Source organism: Centropristis striata, chromosome 21 (assembly GCF_030273125.1).
Source record: "Centropristis striata isolate RG_2023a ecotype Rhode Island chromosome 21, C.striata_1.0, whole genome shotgun sequence".
In the NCBI taxonomy this organism is placed as follows: domain Eukaryota; kingdom Metazoa; phylum Chordata; class Actinopteri; order Perciformes; family Serranidae; genus Centropristis; species Centropristis striata.
This window is the reverse complement of record NC_081537.1, coordinates 28346140-28353645: the sequence shown is the minus strand read 5'-3', so window position 1 is coordinate 28353645 and position 7506 is coordinate 28346140.

The window sequence follows — 7506 nt, the reverse complement described above, 5'->3', positions numbered from 1 at the left end:
CAAGCTAATTTTGTTTAAAAAATGTATTTTTTTTTAAAAAATTTTACTGAAAATGTCTCTTAAATTGAACAATTTCTCTCAGGTGAACATCAGCTTCCACTGATGAGAAGGGCATTAGTTGAACCAATGATAAGCCATTTCTCTACTATCACTCAGAGCTGAATCCCATAAACACATAAACACTTTACAACACATACGAACTAAGCAGGACATAGTGTGTAACAATTCTACAACACTGTGACTCTGTACTGTCACAGCTCTACCCAAAGGGACTTTATGTTTGTTCTAAATAAGGGTGTTTTTTTCTTTTGCACAATGCTGTAAATTATTTAGATTTGCAAAGAGTATATGAAATAAAAATGTGAAACATACATATTCAGTGTGTTGTACTTACTTACCTCACTAAATACAATAATGTATAACTGTGTGTAAATAGTAGTGCTGTCTGGAGCATTTTCAGGTAGCGTCACCAAGATCTGACTTTTTTGCATTGAAAACATTTCCAGAGTAAAGTGTCATAATGAAAACATGACAGAGCCATTTGACTATCTTGTTCATAAACATGGTGTCAGCACTTTTCATCTTGATGACACTGACACTTTCATTGACATGAATACTTGCTTTTGAGGAATGAGCTATCCATTTTGAGCAAGTGACACACTTCTGCAGGTTATCAACTAGGTTTTGCAGTTTGTACTAATTGTTTTGAGAAATGCATTAACTGTTGTGCAAATGTTAATAGTGATGTGAGAAATGCACCAAAGCCACTGAGAAAAATTATTACAGTAATGGATGAAAATGTTAATATGCTGCAAAAGCTCATATAGTGACTACATTGTTTAGTGGAACTATAATGTGAATACATTTTCAGTCAGTGCAGCAGAGAAACTGGACATTTGTGCAGCAAAATTGCAGGTATGAATATTGTTATGTAAAACTAAATGAATGGCTTCAATCTTTAACTATGTGTATGTAGCATGTCATGTAGGCAGGTGCAGGCAACGGCCTATGCAGCGGGAAGACAGCCAGGTCTGCAGGCTTCTGTAGGGCTTCAAAATAGGTCATGTTCATATCAGGGACGTCTGCATAATTTTTCTGACTTCTCTGCTGCTGAAGTGGTTCAGGCCAGTGGCCCGTGGCTGTGGAGGAGAGCAGCGTGTGGGGGAAGGGATAGATGGAGAAGACCTCCACATAAAGCATTATCATCGTCAGAGATGCCGAGACACAAACACAGGACTGACTGAAGCCTCTCAGATGACTTTGTTTTTTTGTCATTCACATTGATGGGATTAAATTAGTAACAGGCTATAGGTTGAAAATATAAAACATTCATGTTTCTTGCATGTAACTTGTAGTTTCTCGCTGCACTTAACCCACCCAATATAACACAGTATGTGTATGTTATACTTAAAGTGCATGTAGGAATAAAGCTTACCTGGAAGAAAACATCAATGCTTTTACCAAGATGTGGCAAGAAAGTGATTTTAGTTTTGCAACGTGGGCACTACTGTTTAAATGCATTTTGCATAGAGAACACCCTTATAGACTTTGTGTAAAAGGTGTCTGCAAAATATCCTGCAGTTCTTTTTCACAATCAATCTTGTGGTGGCTTTAACTCTTAAACTTTAAACAATTAACCCTCAGGGCCGGTTCAAATTGTATGCACACTTGTACTGCTTAATGCTCTTTAAAAGCAAGCTATAAAAAATATTATACAGTATGATACTCTACTTTCATTGGACTGATTTTTTTCACCTACATCTGACCTAACTATTGATATCAAACACCAAATGCTTTTTAAATATTTTAACCCTTTAAATACCACGTTTTTGTCATAATACCACCATGTTTTAGATGGGGGAAAAAACAGAAAATATTAATTATTTTCAATATACTACATGCAAATTAAAAAAGAAAATTGTTAAATTATTGCAGCCTGGATCTTGTCAATGATTAGCAGGAACACTGATTTTGTTGCATTATTAATTTTTGTGCAGTGTCAAATACACTTCAAAATGCGCTCCTAAAATACAAGCCTTAAAAAAATATTATACATTATGATATTCTACTTCCATTGGACTGATTCTTTTCACCTACATCTGACCTAATTATTGATATCAAACACCAATTTATTTTTGAATACGTTAACCCTTTATATACCAGGTTTCTGTCATGATGCCATCATTTTTATAGACCTGGCTGCAGTCAGCTGTGTAAATAATCTTTTTTTGTTATGAGTTTGTCATGTCCCTCTAGATGGCTGCATCTTTGATGTGATTCAAGATGATCCATGTTTTTTATTTATTTGTGTGTATGGATTGTGTATATAAATCGGACATACTGAATATGGTCAAAAATGATGCAATCTGTTGGAAAGTAGTAAAAAAGATTTACTAAAATGCATGTATTATGCTTTAAGGTAAGTGAGATCAAAATATGCATTTTGAATGGGCCACCTGTTGGAATTTTCGATAGAATGCAGTTTAAGGCACTTCCTTGTTTGCCTTCCTGCTCAGACCCGGAGGTTACCGCCTGGTTTAACCTTCCTCTTATGTTAGCTTTCTGTTACTATCTCTTATGTAAACGGGTCGGTTTTGAACCATAAATGATCCATAAAATACCCTTAAAACAATTATTTATCATCCAATTTGTTTCTTATCTCTTGATGACCTTTGTAGGCTTCCTTATACATTAAAAGATTCGTTTTAATATTTTTTGTGTGGCCCCGAGCCTTTTTGACAGCATACACCTCGTTTTCAATTTTAAAAAAAGATTATCAAGAGAATTATGTTAAATAAAAGGTTGTTATTTTACCTATTAGTGAGGGGTATTAGAAGACAACTCAAATTAATGTTTTATTTTAATATTAACTTTAGTAACATCTATGGTTACGGGTCAATTTTGACCCCTGTATATTTCACTAAATATTGTTTTATAATCATATATTCTAACTGAAACAACACAAACGTTATCATTTTCGCCAGGGAATTTTATAATTTAGTGAAATAGATTTTTTTATTTATTTTGTTTAAATAGAGGTTCCTGACAAAGTCAAAAAGCCTTGATGCAATAAGCAAAAGTTGTGTGGTACTTTTATGTATTTAAAAACTAACACAAGAGGAAGGTTAAACACACAGTTTGAATGTATTGAGTCTGAAAGTTGCCAAGTTCCTTGTAAAACACTATATAGAGAGATAACAAAGTGTATCACAGTAAATCTTTATTTCTAGTGCAGACAACACACAGTGCTCATATTGGTACTCCCTTTGTCTTACAAGGTGTCACTTTGTTTCTTTATTCTGCTGAGATGATGCACAATAGAAGTGAGAAATAAAAAAAATGCCACATGAAAATGGTTTCATATTTGGACAGCATCCTTCAATGTCATGTCAACACTAAGGAGTGGTCCCTTCCTCAAGCCTGGGAGGATGCTTTAAGCTGTTCAACACTGGGACACAACGAAACATCACATGCACACAGTCATCAACGTCAGGCTGAAGGTACGTGGCCACGCCTACGCCTACATCAAACTGGGATATGCTGACATATAAGTGAACATCTGTGTTTAACCTACAATAAATAAGAGTGATATGACTCATCCCGATTTCAAATCCACACTAGTTCCTGCACGGAGGCCTGATTATGGCCTGAAAGTAGGATAAAATGTAAGGATGAGTGAAATTCAAAAGACTTTTACAAGACTTGCACTTTCATTTGTTCCAAATGTGCCGCTAAATACCATGGACCGGAGAGGAGTTTCATAAAGAAGGCTCAGAAAAGCAGGGCTTACTGCGAAAAGCCTGTTTAATCCTGGTTCTGTGCACGGATAACTAAACTGGATAAAATAAACTTAAAGGGATAGTTCCGCTTTTTTGTAATGGGTTTTATGAGGTACTTATCCATAGGCAGGGCATTACTTAGAGAAGCTGTTTGGAGAAGAAGGCAGGAGTACCAACCAGGAAGCTAATCTCTTTGCTACCGCTTGCCATCAGAAAGCCCTGTTTAAAGGGATAGTTCATATTTTTTAAGTGAGGTTGTATGAGGTACTAACCCAGAATGAACGTATTACCTGCAGTAGATGATGGTCTGAACGTTCCCAGTTTGGAGAACCAAATGCTCCAGTTGGGAAACTAATGAATGTATTACAATCTATTTGTATTTTAACCACCTAAACTAAGGCCCACCCTAAAAATGTTATACCCATTTATATTTCTGCTATGTTTAGAATATGTCCACCAATTTCTGTTGCTATGCACAGCCGTTTCATTTGGCACTACTTTTTGTCAACCGTAGAACTTCCAAGTTCCTACGCCAGGGATGGGCAACTTAAATGCTGGAGGGGGCCACAATTTTTCATGGACACTACCACAGGGCCACATATAGGACCGTGCACTTAACCAGATATGATGAAACTGCAATTTTAATGTGTTTACAGTGAAATAACTTAACATATTTCATGCTCAAATGCACTACTATACACTACTAGCTTATTTTGTCAGTTGTACACTGCAAAAAAAGGTGTGTCTAAAAACAAGATAAAAACACTAAATCTGAGGGAAATGATCTTGCTGCATGGACAGATAATTTCACTTGACAACATTTTTTGAATTAAGATTATTAAATCTAGAAATAAGCATGTTGAACGCTTAAAATAAGAAATTAACTCTTAAAACAAAAGTTTGTTTTATCTTGTTAAGAACCAAATAATTTGAAGTGTATAACAGTATAAATAGGAATATAAAAGGTTTGAAGCAAATAAAAAATAACCACTCACTGTGATTTATTTTTTTTCAGTGCAAGAACAGCAGACCAACATTAATTGCAAGAAGTAATTTTGTGCATTTTTACACTGGACTTTTAAGACATGCTCAAATGCATGTAGTTGTACTGAGGGCCACTTCAAGTGAGGGTGCGGGCCGTATGCGACCCCCGGGCCTCCAGTTGCCCATCCCTGTCCTACGCAGGAGCGCACTTGCTTCACACAGATCGGTAGGATAGATGCATTACTGCGTAAGAATATGGTTGAGTTCTACAGTTAGAACACTAGAAAATAGTGCCCAATGAAACGACTTAAGATAGCAACAAAATAGGTGGACATATTGTTAATATAGTGTACATATAAACAGGTATAACATTTTTAGGGCGGGCCTTTGTTTGGGTGGTCAAAATAAGTTTTGTGTCAGTCCCTTTCTGCAGCAATACAATCATTATTTTTCTGCATGAAAAGCATTTGATTCTCCAAACTGGGAACAAACAGACCATCATCTACTGCAGGTAATATAAGTACCTCATACAATTTCACTTCAAGAAATCCAAACTATCCCTTTAAGATTACATGAGAACAATTGAAGCTGTTATCTATGTTGTCTTCAAAGCACTGCACAAAAACAACAATTTTACTTTAAAGAACACAGAAATTGTTGTCATTTTGTGTTATTTTATCACTTTTGGCATTTGGAAGGTTAGTTTGGGTTCAGAAAAGTATAATATATTCTCATGTCTAGTATTCTAGCGTATACTTAAATGATGTTGGAGTTTTTCAGGCATCCCTTTTTTAGATGGCTTGAATATTTTTTGCTGCAGCTTACATTTGTCTTGTTTTTGAATGTGTGATTAGACATTTTGAGCATAGAAGAACATTTCCTTGTGAAATTATATTTGTAGAGAAATTAGCATCTCACAGAATTATTTAATTTGAGTACACAAAGATTTCCTGTTTTGCTCAATAGATTTGTGTATGCTATGAGCTATTACAGCGCACAGTGTTAGGAACCTGGCAGATGAGTGAGCAAGACAGGTTTATTATTTTGCACATGCGGATAAAGGCAGAGAACCGATTTTAGTTTTCTCAAATTTAAAATTACTTTAAATAATACTAATTTCTCTACAAAATGAAAAAAGCTGAAGTTCCAGCCAACTTGAATTTGTTGAAAGTCGTAAAATTCCAAAAATCAAGAAAAACCTTTCACACTAATAGGGCTAGGTATGAGAGTTAGACGAAAAGATCAATATCACTCTCATGTAGGGCTGGGCGAAATGGCAAAAATCTTCTATCCTGATAAAGGTAATTTCATGTCAATAACGATATACATCGCAATGTTGCATGTTTTCTGGTATTCCATTAATATATTGTGTAGCATAACTACATGGTAAAGCCTATTTTTGTATGCTCCATACTTTCGTTTTAGCAAAACCTCTGTGGTTCTCTCCAGCTTTGAACTTACAAGTATCAGAATTCATTTCTGATCCTTTGACATTGCGAAACAAACATGATAGAAAAATATGTACAACAAGCATTTTTATATTGTTTAGGGGATATATATTTTCCAGAGTTCATACACTTTAGCAGTGGTCAAATTCAAGTAGTTTTCAAGGAGTTCAAGGTCAATTTTCAAGCTTTTCTGTTGTAAATTGCATGTTTTAGATGAGTACTTACATACTAAAAGGGGGAGATTTCACTGAACCATACCAATAGTGATGGTATTACACTTTTAGGAGGAACGGTCTTCATTTCAGATAAGCTACTCATTATTTTTACATTGAACATGTGATTATCTATAGTCTATAGATGGATATAGTCGGATTGCAAGAGAAATACAGTAAGAATTTCAAGCATTTACAAGCAATTTATCCAAAATCCAAGCACTTTTGAAACCTTGAAAATACAACATTTAAATTCAATTTTGAAATTTTGAATTCTGATTGTCATATCGCCCAGTCCTAGTGCTTATTATCAAACTAGACAATGCATTTTCTATCACAATATCTTGATATTTCTTTTTATCACGATATGATGCCAATGAAAAACGATAAATTATTGTATTGAATTATTGCCCAGCCCTACTCACATGCCTGTGCCTTAAGTATGGAGCTGGAGCTGGGAGGTGATTAGCTTAGCTTAGCTTAGCTTAGCACAAAGTTTGAAAGCAGAGGAAAACAGCAGTTCCTAAACATTTAATCCAAATGGCTATAATTTAATGGTTTGATTCTGCAAACTGTCTTTTTAATTTAGAATTTTGTCTTAAGCCCAAAAACAAACCTACCAACACCTCTAAAGCTCACTAGTTAGTAGTTAACAAACTCATTTACAAAGATAACTGAAAATGACAAGTTGTGGTTTTAAAGGAAATAACATGCTGGAACTTTAACCTGGCTCTGGCTCGATACACACACACACACCATCGCACTAAACCACGGGTCAGCCTGAAAACTGGCCTTACCTGAACGAGGCTAATCTGCAATCAGGTTTTCATGGTTCATTTAGGTCAGACTTGTTCAAACCCATTTTGTGAATCAGAAAACAAGTCTGATTTTTACTGACGTAAGCTTGGCTCGACTGGTAATGCTGCATTATGAAAAACCTCTCTGGATAAAACATATGGAAGTTTCTGGAACTACTTAAAAGGGTTGCTGATGATTTTCTAAAACCTGAGTTTCAAGTTTGTATGGTGCTACAAACTATCTGATCCCTCAAAACTCATTGAGAATGAGTTGTGTAGTTTCTCA